Source organism: Cetorhinus maximus, chromosome 16, assembly GCF_964194155.1.
Source record: "Cetorhinus maximus chromosome 16, sCetMax3.hap1.1, whole genome shotgun sequence".
Lineage (NCBI taxonomy): Eukaryota > Metazoa > Chordata > Chondrichthyes > Lamniformes > Cetorhinidae > Cetorhinus > Cetorhinus maximus.
This window is the reverse complement of record NC_135894.1, coordinates 104,831,639-104,852,381: the sequence shown is the minus strand read 5'-3', so window position 1 is coordinate 104,852,381 and position 20,743 is coordinate 104,831,639.

Here is a 20,743-nt window from a genome sequence, read left to right as displayed (position 1 = left end):
ATATTGGCTTTTGTATCGCCAAGTGGACTATATCAGTTTAAAATTATGCTATTTGGTATGAAAAATGCACCTGCAACATTTCAAAGACTGAAAAACAAAGTAATTGCAGACACAAAAACAGAAAATGCTGGAAAAACTCAGCAGGTCTAACAGCATCTGCGGAGAGAAAAAAAGAGTTAATGTTTCAAGTCCATATGACTCTTCTTCAGAGCTTCAGTAATTGCGGGTCTAAGCAATTGTGCTGTTTATATTGATGGTCTAATAGTTTTCAGTCAGACGTAGGCGGAGCATTTACAGCATCCGGAAGAATTATTTAATCAACTACAAGAAGTTAATTTGGTGATGAACTTGGCTAAAAGTGAATTTGCAAAAGCACAAGTTACATATCTAGGCCACACCATTGGACATGGTAAGGTGGCTCTGAGAGATGTGAAAGTCAAGGCTATTGTGGATTTCCCAGTGCCTACAACAAAACGGGAAGTTTTGAGATTTCTAGACATGAGTGGGTTTTACCAGAAATTAGTAACAAATTTTAGCCAAGTGGTTGCTCCACTGACTGAACTATTAAAAAACAAGAAGTTTCAATGGACACAGGAGTGTCAGAAATCATTCGTTAGTTTGAAAACTGTATTAACTACGACAACAGTGTTGGCAGTACCCAAGCAATTGAAGTTGGCCATTGACGCAAGCGATATAGGCATTGGGGCTGTTACACGAAGGTGACACTGGAGTTGAAAAACCGACAGGGTATTTTTCACGGAAGTTGAATGTACAACAGAGAAGTTATTCAATGATTGAGAAAGAGACTTTGGGTTTGCTGTTAGTATTGCAGCATTTTGAGATTTATGTTGCAAACAATTCGTCAGAAACAATTGTTCGTACAGACCATAATCCTTTGAAGTTTTTGGGCAAATTTGGAGACAAAAGTGCAAGACTGTTTAGGTGGGGTTTATTATTACAACCATTTAATCTACAGATAATATATAGCTGGAAGAGAAAATCTGTTCACAGATACGTTATCGAGAGTTTGAAGCTTCAAGGAAAATTGGGCATTGTTTTTAAACCTAGACACTGAACTGGAGCGATTTCTGTTGATACCAAGGACTTGTGTGTATATATTGTTATGTTAATGCAGGCACCTGGTAATGTAATAGTGTAATAAGTATAGGAGATAGTGTGAGATGGATTATTAAAATGAAGCCGTCTTTTAGGATTCTGACGGTTGATTTTTCGATAGGAAGGGCAATGTCATGAAGCTATTAATGTATATAACGTTATTGGAAATTATTTTTTTAAAAGTAGAGAGTTAGTCTGTGTGCGTTTTAATTGGATTAAAGCTGGGTGCTTTGATATATACGAGTTTTGAGATGTAAGGGAGGTAGAGTGCATTTGCATTTTGTTGAATAGAGCATTCAAGAGGGGGAGTGAAATCTGGAAACTAGCTACAGAGACCAAGCAATGTTTATATTACTATTAAAACTGGTTACTACCACTGTGCCGGCAAAGGGATAAAAGTGAAAGGAACCTCATTTTAAATTTATACGGTGAAAATGCTTTGCCTGGTGTCTGGTTAAGTCTATTGGCTATTGTTACGTCTGCAGAGATTAGTTTGGGAATTTGTTAGAAGTTATGATAGCAGTAATTTGTAGCCATGTGTACATATTTAAATTGTGTAAATTAATAAATGTCCCATGTAGTTTGGTTAAAAAAACCTCTCGAGAACTGATGGTCTGATTCCTGAATTTAGAGACGCATCCCAAACATACCACTTAAAATTATTGGTTATGACAGTTGATTAAATTACTCAGCTTTACAAACAACTGGGTTGTAACAGAGGGTGGGAGGTTACATGGGGTACAGTGTGTGTGAGGGGATAGGGAGTTGGAAGGGGTACAGTGTGTGTGTGTGAGAGGGTGGGGAGTTGGATGGGGTACAGTGTGTGTGTGAGGGGATAGGGAGTTGGAAGGGGTACAGTGTGTGTGTGAGGGTGGGGAGTTGGATGGGGTACAGTGTGTGAGAGGGTAAGGAGTTTGATGGGGTACAGTGTGTGTGTGAGGGTGGGGAGTTGGATGGGGTACAGTGTGTGTGTGAGAGGGTGGGGAGTTGGATGGGGTACAGTGTGTGTGAGAGAGGGTGCGGAGTTGAATGGGGGTAGAGTGTGTGTGTGAGGGTGGGGAGTTCGATGGGGTACAATGTGTGTGTGTGAGGGTGGGGAGTTGGATGGGGTACAGTGTGTGAGAGGGCGGGTAGTTGGATGGGGTACAGTGTGTGTGAGAGGGTGGGGAGTTGGATGGGGTACGGTGTGTGTGAGAGGGTGGGGAGTTGGATGGGGTACAGTGTGTGTGAGAGGGTGGGGAGTTGGATGGGGTACAGTGTGTGTGAGAGGGTGGGGTTTTTGGATGGGGTTCAGTGTGTGTGTGAGAGGGTGGGGAGTTGGATGGGGTACAGTGTGTGAGAGGGTGGGGAGTTGGATGGGGTACAGTGTGTGTGAGAGAGGGTGGGGAGTTGGATGGGGTACAGTGTGTGTGATTGGGTGGGGAGTTGGATGGGGTACAGTGTGTGTGATTGGGTGGGGAGTTGGATGGGGTACAGTGTGTGTGAGAGGGTGGGGAGTTGGTTGGGGTACAGTGTGTGTGAGAGGGTGGGGAGTTGGATGGGGTGCAGTGTGTGTGTGAGGGTGGGGAGTTGGATGGGGTACAGTTTGTTTGAGAGGGTGGGGAGTTGGATGGGGTACAGTGTGTGTGTGTGAGGGTGGGGAGTTGGATGGGGTACAGTGTGTGTGAGAGAGGGTGGAGAGTTGGATGGGGTACAGTGTGTGTGAGAGGGTGGGGAGTTGGATGGGGTACAGTGTGTGTGAGAGGGTGGGGAGTTGGATGTGGTACAGTGTGTGTGTGTGAGAGGGTGGGGAGTTGGATGGGGTACAGTGTGTGTGAGAGGGTGGGGAGTTGGATGGGGTACAGTTTGTGTGAGAGGGTGGGGAGTTGGATGGGGTACAGTGTGTGTGTGTGAGGGTGGGGAGTTGGATGGGGTACAGTGTGTGTGAGAGAGGGTGGAGAGTTGGATGGGGTGCAGTGTGTGTGAGAGGGTGGGGAGTTGGATGGGGTACAGTGTGTGTGAGAGGGTGGGGAGTTGGATGGGGTACAGTGTGTGTGTGAGAGGGTGGGGAGTTGGATGGGGTACAGTGTGTGTGAGAGGGTGGGGAGTTGGATGGGGTGCAGTGTGTGTGTGTGAGAGGGTGGGGAGTTGGATGGGGGTACAGTGTGTGTGTGTGAGAGGGTGGGGAGTTGGATGGGGTGCAGTGTGTGTGAGAGGGTGGGGAGTTGGATGGGGTACAGTGTGTGTGTGTGAGAGGGTGGGGAGTTGGATGGGGTGCAGTGTGTGTGAGAGGGTGGGGAGTTGGATGGGGTACAGTGTGTGTGTGTGAGAGGGTGGGGAGTTGGATGGGGGTACAGTGTGTGTGTGTGAGAGGGTGGGGAGTTGGATGGGGTGCAGTGTGTGTGAGAGGGTGGGGAGTTGGATGGGGCGCAGTGTGTGTGAGAGGGTGGGGAGTTGGATGGGGTACAGTGTGTGTGTGTGAGAGGGTGGGGAGTTGGATGGGGGTACAGTGTGTGTGTGTGAGAGGGTGGGGAGTTGGATGGGGTACAGTGTGTGTGTGTGTGAGGGTGGGGAGTTGGATGGGGTACAGTGTGTGTGTGTGAGAGGGTGGGGAGTTGGATGAGGTACAGTGTGTGTGTGTGAGAGGGTGGGGAGTTGGATGGGGGTACAGTGTGTGTGTGTGAGAGGGTGGGGAGTTGGATGGGGTACAGTGTGTGTGTGTGAGAGGGTGGGGAGTTGGATGGGGTACAGTGTGTGTGTGTGAGAGGGTGGGGAGTTGGATGGGGTACAGTGTGTGTGTGTGTGAGGGTGGGGTGTTGGATGGAACGTTTTGCATGTCCACACAATCACTCTCTGATCGCTCTCTGTGCTGTTTGTGTTGTGGGACCCGGTGACCCAGCCACTCACCTGCAACATTCTCGGTTATGTTGACTTCCGAATGGAGTTGAGGCTGCGAGTGTTACTCTGGGACCTGTGAACAGAGAGGAACAGGTTGAGGTGTCACTGTCTGTGCGAGTGGATGCTGCATATGGGAGACTCAGAAACTGCAGCAGACACATCAGAACTCGTGTATTCAGGACAACATGGACTGAAATCTCCTCCTCCTCCCAATCTGTTCAGTCATTCCCTGCACAGACGGGCAGTCTGACCCAGTCTCTGTTCCCAGACGGGCAGTCTGACCCAGTCCCCATTCCCAGATGGGCAGTGTGACCCAGTCCCCATTCCCAGACGGGCAGTCTGACCCAGTCCCTGTTCGCAGACGGGCAGTCTGACCCAGTCCCTGTTCCCAGACAGGCAGTCTGACCCAGTCCCCATTCCCAGACGGGCAGTCTGACTCAGTCCCCGTTCCCAGACGGGCAGTGTGACCCAGTCCCCGTTCCCAGACGGGCTGTGTGACCCAGTCCCTGTTGCCAGACGGGCTGTGTGACCCAGTCCCTGTTCCCAGACGGGCAGTCTGACTCAGTCCCCGTTCCCAGACGGGCTGTGTGACCCAGTCCCCGTTCCCAGACGGGCAGTCTGACCCAGTCCCCATTCCCAGACGGGCAGTCTGACCCAGTCCCTGTTCGCAGACGGGCAGTCTGACTCAGTCCCCGTTCCCAGACGGGCTGTGTGACCCAGTCCCCGTTCCCAGACGGGCAGTCTGACCCAGTTCCCATTCCCAGACGGGCAGTCTGACTCAGTCCCCGTTCCCAGACGGGCTGTGTGACCCAGTCCCTGTTCCCAGACGGGCAGTCTGACCCAGTCCCTGTTCCCAGACGGGCAGTCTGACCCAGTCCCTGTTCCCTGACGAGCAGTCTGACCCAGTCCCTGTTCCCAGACGGGCTGTGTGACCCAGTCCCCATTCCCAGACGGGCAGTCTGACCCAGTCCCTGTTCCCAGACGGGCAGTCTGACCCAGTCCCCGTTCCCAGATGGGCAGTCTGACCCAGTCCCCGTTCCCAGACGGGCAGTCTGACCCAGTCCCCGTTCCCAGACGGGCAGTCTGACCCAGTCCCCGTTCCCAGACGGGCTGTGTGACCCAGTCCCCATTCCCAGACGGGCTGTGTGACCCAGTCCCCATTCCCAGACGGGCAGTCTGACCCAGTCCCCGTTCCCAGACGGGCTGTGTGACCCAGTCCCTGTTCCCAGACGGGCAGTGTGACCCAGTCCCCGTTCCCAGACGGGCAGTCTGACCCAGTCCCCGTTCCCAGACGGGCTGTGTGACCCAGTCCCTGTTCCCAGACGGGCAGTGTGACCCAGTCCCCGTTCCCAGACGGGCTGTGTGACCCAGTCCCTGTTCCCAGACGGGCTGTGTGACCCAGTCCCTGTTCCCAGACGGGCAGTGTGACCCAGTCCCCGTTCCCAGACGGGCAGTCTGACCCAGTCCCCGTTCCCAGACGGGCAGTGTGACCCAGTCCCCGTTCCCAGACGGGCAGTGTGACCCAGTCCCCATTCCCAGGCATCTCGCAATGGCTCCCATTAGTTCTGCTCTCCTCAGGTACAGATAGATGCCCCCTTAGGAACCCCTCAGGGTGAATATTCGTCTCACTGAGCTCAAGGTGAGAACACGCTGACCCCCTGCCCTTCAGCCATTTCCATTCCTACACCACATGGACTGCAGCGGTTCAAGGGGGCAGCTCACCACCACCTTCTCAAGGGCAATTATGGATGGGCAATAAATGTTGGTCTAGCCAGCGACACCCACATCCTGTGGAAAAATAAATAAACATACCCTTCCGCCTGAAAGCTACTTTTGTGTTTGAAAACGCCAACATCGGAGGTAATATTACCCAATATCCCTCTGGGAGGGCAAGAGAATTACGACAGGTCAGCCCGGCAACATCAGGGCCTCCTCCTCCCCATCTCTGCTCAACAATGTGGAGGCTGGAAAAACCCCAAAGGATAGTCAATGGGAAACATGAGAACATCCCCAAATCCCAAATCCCAAATCCCAAAGTGTTGTATACCTATAAACCCCAGCACATCTGACACCTGTGACAGCAGGCAAATTGGAAAGGCAGAGAAGCTGTAGCTCAGGTGTACATGGGAAGGGTGGTCTGCACACAGATAGCATTGTGTGCACACGGATAGGATTGTGTGCACACGGATAGGATTGTGTGCACACGGATAGGATTGTGTGCACACGGATAGGATTGTGTGCACACGGACAGCATTGTGTGCACACAGATGGGATTGTATGCACACGGATAGGATTGTGTGCACACGGATAGGATTGTGTGCACACGTACAGCATTGTGTGCACACGGATAGGATTGTGTGCACACGGATAGGATTGTGTGCACACGGATAGGATTGTGTGCACACGGACAGCATTGTGTGCACACGGATAGCATTGTGTGCACACGGATAGGATTGTGTGCACACGGATAGGATTGTGTGCACACGGATAGGATTGTGTGCACGATAGGATTGTGTGCACACGGACAGCATTGTGTGCACACGGATAGGATTGTGTGCACACAGACAGCATTGTGTGCACACGTACAGCATTGTGTGCACACGGATAGGATTGTGTGCACACGGATAGGATTGTGTGCACACGTACAGCATTGTGTGCACATGGATAGGATTGTGTGTACACGGATAGGATTGTGTGCACACGGACAGCATTGTGTGCACACGGATAGGATTGTGTGCACACGGATAGGATTGTGTGCACACGGATAGGATTGTGTGCACACAGGGTAGGGTTGTGTGTAGATAAGGTTGCCAACCCTCCAGGATTGATCTGGAGTGTCCAGGAATTGTAGATCAGTTGGGACACTGCTGTGTGTAACCCTGGAGAAAAATCATCAGGACATTAAAAATGATTTTTTTGTGTCATTTTCTTTGAACATTACTCTTTACCAAATATAAAAACATTGTAAAAAAGCTGTTTGGCAGATTGCCAATCATCATCCAATTGGAAAATGAGTCTTTTTGCTTTCCAGTTGGTGTAGGAAGTGTGTCACAAGGATGGGTGTGTCAGTCGACAATTGGCTGGAGCGTAGGGGGAATGTCATGTGATGAAACCTCCAGGAATACATTTAATCACAGTTGGCAACCTGATGTATTTCCAAGTCAGGATGGTGTGTGGCTTGGAGGGGAACTTCCAGGTGGTTGGGTTCCCATCTATCTGCTGCCCTTGGCCTTCTAGATGGTAGTGGTCACGGGTTTGGAAGATGCTGTCTAAGGAGCCTTGGTAAATTCCTGCAGTGCATCTTGTAGATGGTACACACTGCAGCCACTGTGCATCGGTTGTGGAGGGAGTGAATGTTTGTGGATGGGGTGACAATCAAGCAGGGCTGCTTTGTCCTGGATGGTGTCAAGCTTCTTGAGTGTTGTGAGAGCTGCACTCATCCAGGCAAGTGGGGAGTATTCCATCACACTCCTGACTTGTGCCTTGTAGATGGTGGACAGGCTTTGGGGAGTCAGGAGGTGAGTTACTCATCACAGGATTCCCAGCCTCTGACCTGCTGTTGTAGCCACAGTATTTATATGGGTAGTCCAGTTCATTTTCTGGTCAATGGTAACCCCTAGGATGTTGATAGTGGGGGATTCAGTGATGATAATGACATTGAACATCAAGGGGCGATGGTTGGATTCTCTCTTGTTGGAGATGGTCATTGCCTGACACTTGTGTGGCGCAAATGTTAATTGCCACTTGTCAGCCCAAGCCTGGATATTGTCCAAGTCTTGCTGCATTTGGACATGGGCTAAGTTGCATGTACACCAGTAGTGTCAGACATACAGAGGTGTAGCAGTATGTACAATGGGTCTCTGAAAGTTATCCAATTAGTCCAATTTCCCCACACCATTTACATCTTTTCTTTTTCAGACATTTATCCAGTACCATTTTAAAACTGCTTACTGGAATCTGTTGTGTATGAGAGATGTATAGTTTTATATATTTGTGATTGTGTTGTCTGGTGTAGGAGGATGTGGGTGAGTGTGTGTGTGTCCAGTGTTAATTAAACAAGGAAGGTTACTAGAGACAGGCAGTCCGTGAGGTCTAAGAGATGAAAGGTTAAAGGTGTTAGGTTTGTGTATTTGTAATGAGAGGTGAGTTTGAGTTACAAGTCAATCGGCTGGATCTGAAATTTACAATTTGAGAAATTGGGGAAATTGATTTTTCAGCTGTTGAATTTCGAAAGGGAGTTCAGAGGCGACAGGAACATTTGCATCTTACAGGGGCTCCATGAATAAACAGGGAAGGTTTATTAAATTTTTATTAACCTGAAAGTAGAGGCAAAATAGAAAACATGAAAGATTTTTACGTTTGGAGAAGTTGAGTTTCAATGAGGTGTCTGAGGACAACACAACCTGAGATGAAAGGGGAAAAGATATTTAAGGAAAGGGATGTTTAACTGTTGGGAGTTGCTGTCAGGGGAACACACTGACAGGCAGCTTCTTCGTGTGTGAGCTGCTGGGAAACTGTCAGAGTTTTGGAATTGGAAGCAGCCACTCGGTGTGAAGCCAGGAGAGTCTTTGTTTTTGGAAACAGTTTGTTTCTGGACCTCCTTTTGGAATTCCATATCAGAGTGGAGTTCAACAATTTTAGATCATGAACTCTCTCCTCCATCCCCACCCCCTTTCCGATCCCCCTTTTTTCCAATAATTTATATAGATTTTTCTTTTCCCACCTATTGTTTTATCTTTACCTTTTAGCCTATTTCGATCCCTTCCCCCCACCCCCACTAGGGCTATCTGTACCTTGCTTGTCCTGCTTTCTACCCTTAGTTAGCACATTCCTTAGATAATATTACCACCTTCAACACCTCTTTGTCCTTTTGTCTATGACATCTCTTAGTTATCTCCACCTATCACTGGCCCTCTATCCAGCTCTACTTGTCCCACCCCCCCTTAAACCAGCTTATATTTCACCTCTCATCTATTTTTACTTAGTTCTGTTGAACAGTCATTCGGACTGAAAACGTTAACTGTGCTCCTCTCTGCAGATGCTGCCAGACCTGCTGAGTTTTTCCAGGTATTTTTGTTTTTGTTTTGGATTTCCAGCATCTGCAGTTTTTTGCTTTTATTTTAATTGAAAGTGGTAGCCAGGGAGATCCAGTTAAAATTAAATACAGCAAAATACATAAAATACAGCAAGATTAAAAGGCGTGAACTGATCCAGTTGTTGGTGAACTATTTGGATCTCTCGTACTGGTAGAGCTGTTAGATATAGAGTTCAATCCTGACTCCGAATCCCCTCCCCTGGCCAATTTTAACCTTCTCTGAGCTGCTTCCAACACATGTACATCCTTCCTTAAATAAGGAGACAAATACTGTACACAGTCTCCAGATGTGGTCTCACTAGTGCCCTGTACAAATGAAGCATAACCTCCCTACTTTTACAAACATACGAATTAGGGACAGGAGTAGACCATTCGGCCCCTCGAGCCTGCTCCACCATTCAATAAGATCATGGCTGATCTGATTGTGTTTCGATTTCCACATTCCCATCTAACCCCGGTAACCTTTGATTCCCTGCCTAACAAGAATCTATCTACCTCTGCCTTAAAAATATACAATGACCCCGTCTCCACCACCTTCTGAGGCAGAGAGTTCCAAAGTCACACGAGGTTGAAGCGATGGTGTAGTGGTATTATCATTGGACTGGTCATTCAGAAACCCGGGGTAATGCTCTGGGGACCCGGGTTTGAATCTCACCACAGCAAATGGTGGAATTTGAATTCAATAAAGATCTGGAATTAAATGTCTGATGATGACCATGAAACCATTGTCGATTGTTGTGAAAACCCATCTTGTTCACTAATGTCTTTTAGGGAAGGAAATCTGCCGTCCTTACCTGGTCTGGCCTACATGTGACTTGACCCACAGCAATGTGGTTGACTCTTAAATGCCCTCTAGAAAGTCAATAAAATGGAATTGACCTAGGCACAGCAAACTCAGCCCTTTCAGCCGTGCAAAGTCCTCCTTACTAACACCTCGGGGCTTGTGACAAAACTGGGAGAGCTGTCTCACAGACTCATCACAAAACTGTCATTTTTTAAAATATTATTGTGGGGTATTGTAAAGTAGGTTTATATTTGTGTGTTTGTCTGTCTGAGTGGCTAATTTAATTAAATTAGAGATGGATAGACTGCAAGGTTAAATTATCAAGAGTTAGGTGCAAAAGAGCATGTAAACTCCACTGGTTGGAGTCATACCTAGCACAAAGGAAGATGGTTGTGGTTGTTGGAGGTCAATCATCTCAGCTCCAGGATATCACTGCAGGAGTTCCTCAGGGTAGTGTCCTCGGCCCAACCATGACCTTCCTTCCATCATAAGGTCAGAAGTGGGGATGTTCGCTGATGATTGCACAATGTTCAGCACCATTCGCAACTCCTCAGATACTGAAGCAGTCCATGTCCAAATGCAGCAAGACCTGGACAATATCCAGGCTTGGGCTGACAAGTGGTAATTAACATTCGCGTCACACAAGTGCCAGTTATGACCGTCTCCAACAACAGAGAATCTAACCATCACCCCTTGATGTTCAATGGCATTAACATCACTGAATACCCCACTATCAACATCCTGGGGGTTACCATTGACCAGAAACTGAACTGGACTAGCCATATAAATACTGTGGCTACAAGAGCAGGGCAGAGGCTAGGAATCCTGCGACAAGTAACTCACATCCTGACTCCCCAAAGCCTGTCCACCATCTACAAGACACAAGTCAGGAGTGTGATGGAATACTCTCCACTTGCCTGAATGAGTGCAGCTCCCACAACATTCAAGAAGCTTGACACTGTCCAGGATAAAGCAGCCCGCTTGATTGGCACCACATCCACAAACATTCACTCCCTCCACCACCGACGCACAGCAGCAGCAGTGTGTACCATCTACAAGATGCACTGCAGGAATTCACCAAGGCTCCTTAGACAGCACCTTCCAAACCCACGACCACTACCATCTAGAAGGACAAGGGCAGCAGATAGATGGGAACACCATCACCTGGAAGTTCCCCTCTAAGCCACACACCATCCTGACTTGGAAATATATCGCCGTTCCTTCACTGTCACTGGGTCAAAATCCTGGAACTCCCTCCCTAACAGCACTGTGGGTGTACCTACACCACAGGGACTGCAGCGGTTCAAGAAGGCAGCTCACCACCACCTTCTCAAGGGGAAACTAGGGATGGGCAATAAATGCTGGTCCAGCCAGCGATGCCCACATCCCGTGAATGAGTAAAAAAAGAAAAAATTCTCCTCGGTTCTGTCTTAAAAGGGAAACCCCTAATATTAAAACAGTGCCCCCTAGTTCTGGAAATACAACAGATAAAGTTGTAGCATTAACTACAGCTGTGAAAACGAGTGTGAACACTGCTGTGAGTTCAGGAGAGGTGAACAAGATACGTGAGAGCTATAAAAGGAAAAGTAACCCCTTATCCCTCAAATGAGACAGCTAAACCTTTAATCATATTACATTAGGAGATACAGGAGCCACTCAAACACTTTTGCTGGGGAAAGACATGACTTTTCCACCAGAGTACACATTAAAAGCCAAAGTTTTAATAAATGGTATTGGCGGGGTCTATATACCCGTACATTTTACCAGGTGCACTTGGAGTGTGACTTAATGTCTGGGACAGTGACGATAGGGGTTGTTCAGAAGTTTCCCTAAATGGAGTCGATTTACTCCAGGGAAATAATTTAGCTGGAGCGAAGGTAGTAGCTTCTCCCACAATTACAGAAAGCCCAAGTGAGGTTAAAGAGATGGAGCAGTTACAGGAAAAGATTCCAGGAATTTTTCCTTTGTGTGTGATGACCCAAGCAATGGCTAAGCAACGCTTATCATGCGAAGTCAAAGAGATACCACAGACAGACATTTGTCTAACTGAAACTTTCTTTAAAGATTTGATAATCCAAAAGAGATGTTTAATAAATCTTCTCTAGCTGAGGCTCAACAAGCAGATCCAGAGTTAAGTAAAACAGCACAATCAGCCCAAATTGAAGCTGAAGCTAAGGAAGTTCCAGAATGTTACTACATTAAAGTGGAATTCTGATGAGGAAGTGGGAGACCTCCTCTAAGACCTGGGGCAGAATCTTCAGGTTGGGGAGCAGGAGGTGGGCCCTGCTCACCGATGTGTAAACTGACACCCGGTGACATTGGGCGTGTGTCCCTACCTCACCGCGTATCATTCAGATATTCAGTTCAGCGAGTGCACATCGGAATTGGTTGCCTGCCCGCCAAACTGTCAAAGACCTTAAGGCCATTTAAATATCAATTAAAATACTTAACAGAGCTGCCCGTCCAACCTCAAGCTTGGCGGGCAGGCGAAGAGTCCAGGCGGCCTTCACATTTTTAAAGGTTTTTAAAGTTTAATAAAACTTTTTTTTAAAAATTCATTGACATGTCCCAGCTCATGTGACACTGTCACATGTGGGGACAGGTCTTCAACATTTTTTCTGTCTTTATTAAAATTTTAAAAGATCAAACTAATCTCCCTGAGTTAGCTCTGTGCCTCAGGGAGATTTCTGCGCTCTTTCATGTGCATGCGAAAGAACACAGGGCCTGACTCAGCTTCCTCCCCCCCACCCGCACAGGGAGATCCCAGTGCTTCCGGGTGCGCACCACGCTGGGCGGGCCTTAATTGGCCTGCCCACATAAAATAGCGGCACACAGCCAATCCCGGGCAGCAATCGGCTGTGCGCCTGCTCCCGCCCAACCCCCCCCCACCCAGACGGGGAGAAAATTCTCCCCCTGCAGACAAAGAGTGAACCACCCAAATATCGGAAACAGATATTACCGATCACACGTGAAATTCCTATGGCCAGAGATGTAGGGATACGGAAAACTCAAGTACGGATAAACCGACATTTTTACTGGCCAGGTCTTCACAAGGATGTGGTGCAGTTTTGTAAAACGTGCCGTACGTATCATATGGTGGGAAAACAGCAACCTACAATCAATCTGGCGCCCTTAATTCCCATACCAGTTTTTGAGGAGCAATTTAGCAGGGTGCTATGTGGGACTGTTACCAAAAACGAAAGCTGGACATCAGTATATCCTTACTAGTATGGATATGACATCTCGATTTCCAGAGCCCATCCCTTTAAGGACAATTACAGCTAAGGTAGTAGTTGGAAAGTTAACCCAATGTTTTACTCTATGGATTACCGACAGAGATCCAGGTGGATCAAGGCTCCCATTTTATGTCTAAAATTTTTCAGAACATATTGATTAGTTTGGGAATAATACAGTTAAGATCCACAGCATATCACCCACAGACACAGGGAGCTTCAGAGACGTACCATCAAACTCTCAAAACAATGATTAAAGCAAATTGTCATGAATATCCCCATGATTGGAACAAAGGACTGGAATTTCTTTTATTTGCTACCCGAAATTCACCGAATGAATCTAATGGGTTTAGCCCTTTTGATTTAGTTTATGGACCTGAGATAAGAGGTCCTTTGAAATTAACCCAAGAAAAGTTTTTAGGAGAGAGGGACAAATCCTCTATGTTAGATCATGTGTCCATGTTCCAGGAGCGACTCACGGGAGCCTTCAAGGTGGCTCAGGAACACTTTAAAGTTTCTCAAATAAAGGTAAAGAAATGGGCAGATAAGCAAGCTACAACCCGAACATTACAACCAGGGGATGAAGTGTTAGAGTTATTGCCTTTACAGGGGGATCCTCTGAAAGCACGGATTCAGTGTTACATACAAGGTAATTAGGAAGGTTGGTAAAGTAAATTATTTGATAGACACCCCAGATCATTGGAAAAATAATCAGCTGTATCATATCAATATGTTGAAACATAATGGGAGGAGGATAAGAAGAAGCAGGTTTATCGAGTAGTAAGCATAGTGGAGGACGGAAGAGACAGTGAGAGTGAGGCAGAAGGAGACTTAGACAGTTCCCAAATTAAACCCTCTACTATCCGGTTAGCTCACACTGAAATATTAGGATAGTTAGATACTATATTCTCATACCCAGAGGCAGGACAACGGGAAGATCTAGTGAGGTTACTTACAAAATTTAAAGGGATCTGTAGGGACAAACCAGGATGTACAACCTTAGCCATACATGATGTGGATGTAGAAGAATCCCCTTCTACAAAGCAGCATCCTTATCATTTAAGTCCAGAGAAAGAAGTTCAGGTGAAGGCAGAAGTTCAATATCTGTTGGAAAATCACCTAATTGAACTAGTCAAAGCAGTTGGAGTTCTCCAGTGGTGTTAGTGCCTAAACCTGATGGGTTAAGCAGATTCTGCATATATTATAGAAAGGTTAATGCAGTAATAAAAATGAGTTCCTACCCAATCCCTCATTTAGAAGATTGTATTGACAGGGTTGGCAGTGCCACGTTCCTTACTAAGATAGATTTATTGAAAGGATACTGGCAAGAACCTTAACGCCATGAACTAAGGAGATATCAGCTTTTGCCACACCGAATGGGCTATACCAATGCCGAGTAATGCCATTTGGGCTAAAAAATGCTCCAGCCACTTTCCAAAGACTAATGAATCAGGTGATCACTAATGTTTCTGACCATGTGGTTAACGTAGATGATGCATTGATTTACAGTAACACATGGAAAGATCATGTAAAAGAATTGGAAGCCTTATGGGATTGAAAGCCAATCAATCCCCAGGGCCAATAATCTACATCCCAGGGTACTAAAGGATGTGGCCATCTTCCAAAATTCTGTAGATTCTGGAACAGTCCCTGCTCCACCCCCTTTAAACAGTATATATTTCACCACATTTCTACTTCTCTTTAGTTCTGATGAAGAGTCATCTGGACTCGAAACGTTAACTCTGTCTTTCTCTCCACAGATGCTGTCAGACCTGCTGAGTTTTTCCAGCACTTTTTGTTTTTGTTATTCCTGGACAAGTCTGATTCCAGGGTGGAACCTGGATTTGTAGATCCTAACTTTTATTTTTTGTTTTCATACTTGGAGAGTAGTTACTGAGCAGAGTCACAGGAGTCAGCCGATGAACATTTAACAAACAAATAAAACATTTATTCAACAAGAAAAGATGAACTACTTTACAATACTCCTTCACCCCCACAACTATACCTTTACAAACATATACAGATTTGTAAGGATAACACAAGTTACAAAATTTGTCTTACACTCTAATGTTCACAGTAAGTACACAGTCCATATAAACCAATAGACGACCTGTGGTCAGACACACCACACTCTGAAATATAGTGACAGATGCCACCCCAAACAGATGCTATGGGTCTCTCCTTAAGTCCCCCCAGGTGCTTGTCACATTGTGAGCCAACCAGCCTCACTGAGCTCCGTCTTTCACACTAGGGTTTCCAATCTCCACTCTCCAAGAAATCGCTTTGGAATCTTCTCCCCAAATCTACGCTTTCTCTCTGACACCTTCTGCAAGGGTCCACCTCCAAGGATTCAAACTCTTCTTCTGATGTTCCTCTTCCCTGGGTCACCACATGCATTCAAGCTGTCTTCCACACACCCTGTCTCTCTGACTCAGCCGTCAAAGTACATCACTGCTTCACATGCCCATGACAGAGTTACAGACCTTCAGCCTCCTCCTTGGACCTTTTGACTTCTCACAAGCCTTTATCTCTTTAAATCTGCTTCCTGCAGCTTTTCTTCCTTTAAGCTTGAAGCTTTGAGCTTTCTCTGCTCCTCCCTCTTAATTTCACTTGACAGGGCCTTTCCCAGGTTCCTGTCCTCCTTTATCTAGAAAGTCTTCTTAGGACTTTCTCCTTTTCCACTCCCCTGGATTTTGGCGACTTTCTTCTTTAGTTTGGAAACTGCCATCTGTCCCTTTTCATGTTCTGCCTGTCCTGGCACCTTCTTCCAACTGAACTCAAACTGCTATTTTTTCTCACTGTGTGTGTGTGCATGTGTGGTTGGGTCTCCTTTTCTGGACCCCTGTTGTTAAGCAACAGCACAGTTTTCTTCAACTCTTGTGTTTGCTTTAACTTCTCTTCAAGAGTCATAAAACTGATTAGAAATACAAATATACAAACAGCTTTAGACCTGCACTACTCAAAAGTGAAACTAGATCCCTGGTTTCACCTTTTAACCCACAAATAATTAAAAGGTAAACCTTACTCCTAACACACCAAAATACACATATAATTTACTTAAACTATCTCTATTTCATAACAATTAGACAAAGTGAACATGGGTTTACGAAAGGGAAATTATGTTTGACAAACCTACTGGAGTTTTTTGAGGATGTAACTAGCAGAAAAGATAAAGGAGAACCAGTGGATGTGGTGCATGGACCCCAGCTATTCACATTATATATCAATAATTTGGATGAGGGAACCAAATGTAATATTTCCAAATTTACTGATGACACAAAACTTGGTGGGAATGTGAGTGGTGAGGAGGATGTTAAGAGGTTTCAAGGTGATTTGGACAAGTTGAGTGAGTGGGCAAATACATGGCAAATGCAGTATAAGGTGGAGAAGTGTGAAGTTATCCACTTTGGTAGGAAAAACAGAATGGCAGAGTATTATTTAAATGGTGTTAGACTGGGAAATGTTGATGTACAAAGGGACCTGGGTGTCCTTGTACACCAGTCACTGAAAGCAAGTATGCAGGTGCAGCAAGCAGTTAAGAAGGCAAATAGTATGTTGGCCTTCATTGTGAGAGGATTTGAGTACAGGAGCAAGGATTTCTTACTGCAGCTGTACAGGGCCTTGGTAAGACCACACCTGGAGTATTGTGTGCAGTTTTGGTCTCCTTACCTAAGAAAGGATATACTTGCCACAGAGGGAGCACAGCGAAGGTTCACCAGACTGATTCCTGGGATGGCAGGATTGTCGTATGAGGAGAGATTGGGCCGACTAGGCCTGTATTGACTGGAGTTTAGATGATTGAGAGGGGATCTGATTGAAACATATAAAATTCTGACAGGGATGGACAGACTGGATGCAGGGATGATGTTTCCTCTGGTTGGGGGTCTGGAACCAGGGGTCACAGTCTCAGGATACGGGGTGGGCCATTTAGGACTGAGATGAGGAGAAACTTCTTCACACAGAGGGTGGTGAACCTGTGGAATTCTCTACCAGAGAAGCTGTGGAGGCCAAGTCACTGAATATATTTAAGAAGGAAATAGAAAGATTTCTGGACTCTTAAGGAATCAAGGGCTATAGGGAGAGCATGAATATGACATTGAGATAGAGGATCAGCTATGATCATATTGAATGGCGGAACAGGCTCGAAGGGCCGAATGGCCTACTCCTGCTAAAAGCAAAATGCTGCAGAAGCTGGAATCTGAAATAAAAACAGAAAATATTGGAAAAACTCAACAGGTCTGGCAGGATCTGTAGCAAGAGAAACAGAATTCACGTTTTGAGCCCATATGACTCTTCTTCAGAGCTCTGAGTTTTTCCAGTATTTTCTGTTTTTATTACCTGCTCTTATTTTCTATGTTTCTATGTTTATTTAATCAATTATAGTTGGCAGATCTAGAGATAAGTCTTGCCGAGAGTGTGTTCACCAAAGCGCGAGTAACTTCTTTAGGGCAGGGACAAGTCTTGCCAAGAACAGCGAAAGGACAGGCTTGGATAGAATTCCCTGTCGCTAAAACTAAAGAGGAAATCATGGGCAGAATTTTTCACTGAGTGGGCAGACGCGTGTCCCACCTGCTTGAGTGTAAAATAGCTCCTGATGACATCAGGCGAGTGTCCCAACGTCATTGTGCGATATTTTAGTCGGCGGCAGGTGCTAAACGCGGAAGTCCACCAGCTGACAATTAAGGGGGAAATTAAGCCCATTAACGGTGTAATTAACAGAGATTTTTCGTTGCCTGTCCAATGTTATGGTTGGCATTTGCATTTTTCAGGAAACCTCATCCACAGGCGGGATGAGGTTTCCGTGATAAACTAAAATAAAAATAAATTGCTGTGGACAACGTTTTCATTACCTACATTTTCAGGTGACTGATTCTGATTTATTCCGGTTTCTGTGACCTTTATTTTAAGTTGTTCAGGTTTTCAGCTCCGAGGCAGCTCTCTGCCTTCGGGGAGCTTTCACTCGGTGCTCCCGTATGCCCACGCTCAGAGGGCATTGCTCGCCCTCCTCCCGTTCCCGCCCTGGCAGCACTGAGTGTTTCAGCACGCGCTCCATGTAGACTGGCCGTTAGTTGGCCAGCCAGCATGAATTCACGGTCAGGGCCCAATCACGCTTGGCGGGTCTGTTCCCTCGCCGATCCCAGACCCAATCCCGCCCGGCCGCCAACCTGAAAATCCTGCCCCATGAGATTTTTGGGGATATGCTGATTCTATTGTAAATTTGTGCCAAACTTCAGAACAATAGCAATTCCACAAACAGATTAATTGCAAAAGAAAATAAAGGTGCTTGGCCAAGAGAGAAGCTGAAGGTGATTCTAACTAATGAACCAGTGTTAGCCACCCCTAACTTCACTGAACCCTTCAAGCTGTGGACACTCGATGCTGGGGACTTGGGGGTGGGTGCGGTCTTATTGAGGGGAGATGAATCAGGCCTAGAGAAGCCAGTGGGGTACTTTCCTAAAAAGTTAAATCAGCATCAAAAGAGATACTCTATGGTAGAAAAGGAAACCCTGGGATTATTACTGGCTCCTAAACATTTTGAGATATAAATCCATCATGACTGTAAAGGAGCATTAGTATACACTGACCTTTGGCCTTTGTGGAAAAACTTAAGACTCAGAATGACAGACAGTTCTGGTGGAGCTTGCTAATACAGCCTAACAATTTGAAGGTTGTTCCTATTTCTGGAAAAGATAATATAATTGCTGAGGCTTTATCAACAATGTAAATTATTTATAATTGTCTGGAAAGCAAGAAAGTCAGAAAACGGAACCGATTCTGTATCCGGAGCGACTGGCTGAGTGAGTGTATGTTGGAATTCTGTTTATATGTTGTCCACATCTTTTTCTGTATACTTGGCGATGAAACACACTTGGAAAAGGTGTTTTATCCCTTAAGGGCGGAGGTGTGTCAGAATCATACCTCTCAAGACTGAAGTTTTCTTTTACAAAATGGAATAATTTGGCATGATCTGGACATGTGGGTGCTAACCTGGGATTTGTTTAAAAGAAGGTCATGAGTTCACCTTGGAACTGTAAACAAGTAGGCCTCTTCCAAGAGATCACCTGATCTTTATGGTATTTGAGAAGGGGTTGTTTGTTTGTGTTGAACTGCAAAACGTTTTGATTGATGGGGAAGAAACTGAAAAGACAAAGGTTGGTAACCTGCTGGAAATCACATGACAGGAAAAAACTTAAGTTGTGAACCTGCTTGTTTTGAAGGCAGTTTTGTTGGAGAACAAGTTGAGAAACGAAGACTACCTTGACTGGCTCTCCCTCTCTCTACCTTGCCACTGCCCAGCATCTAGAGTGTTCGGGCAGCATGCCAACTACCTCCAGATGTCCGAGGTCCAGTGCCACAGGAGACATCGCCTCTCCAGGGACGCAGTGACAGCAACATGTCACATGATAGGTCAGGAAATCATCTCCAACTGCACGGGTGGACACCCCATGCCAGTGGCTTTGAAGGTCACAGTGGCCCTGACCCTCCCTGCCTCCGGTCCTTTTCAGGGCTCAGTGGGGGATCTGTGCGGCATTTCTCAATCAGCTGCACACAGTTGTGTCAAGCTGGTGACTGGTGCTAACTTTAGACACATCCGCACATTCATCCACTTCCGGACAGGCGGGGAGAGCCAGGCGGAGAGAGCCAGACAGGGTGAGCAAGACGGAGAGAGTCAGACGGAGAGAGCCAGACGGGGTGAGCCAGGCGGGGAGAGCCAGGCGGGGAGAGCCAGGCGGGGAGAGCCAGGCGGGGAGAGCCAGACAGGGTGAGCCAGGCGGAGAGAGTCAGACGGAGAGAGCCAGACGGGGTGAGCCAGGCGGGGAGAGCCAGGTGGAGTGAGCCAGACGGGGAGCCAGACGGGGAGAGCCAGATGGGGAGAGCCAGGCGGAGAGAGCCAGGCGGGGAGAGTCAGGCGTGGAGAGTCAGGCGGAGAGAGCCAGGCGGGGAGAGTCAGGCGGGGAGAGCCAGGCGGGGAGAGCCAGGCGGAGAGAGCCAGACAGGGTGAGCCAGACGGAGAGAGCCATGCGGAGTGAGTCAGGCGGAGAGAGCCATGCGGAGTGAGTCAGGCGGGGAGAGCCAGACGGAGAGAGCCAGACGGGGAGAGCCAGGCGGAGAGAGCCAAACGGAGAGAGCCAGGCGGAGAGAGTCAGGTGGAGAGAGTCAGGTGGGGAGAGCCAGGCGGGGAGAGCTAGACGGAGAGAGCCAGGCGGAGAGAGTCAGGCGGAGAGAGCCAGGCGGGGAGAGTCAGGCGGAGAGAGTCAGGCGGGGAGAGCCAGGCGGGGAGAGCCAGGCGGAGAGAGTCAGGCGGAGAGAGCCAGGCGGGGAGAGCTAGACGGAGAGAGCCAGACGGGGAGAGCCAGGCGGAGAGAGCCAGACGGAGAGAGCCAGGCGGAGAGAGTCAGGTGGGGAGAGCTAAACGGAGAGAGCCAGGCAGGGAGAGTCAGGCGGAGAGAGTCAGGCGGGGAGAGCCAGGCGGGGAGAGCTAGACGGAGAGAGCCAGGCGGGGAGAGCCAGGCGGGGAGAGCCAGGCGGAGAGAGCCAGACAGGGTGAGCCAGACGGAGAGAGCCATGCGGAGTGAGTCAGGCGGAGAGAGCCATGCGGAGTGAGTCAGGCGGGGAGAGCCAGACGGAGAGAGCCAG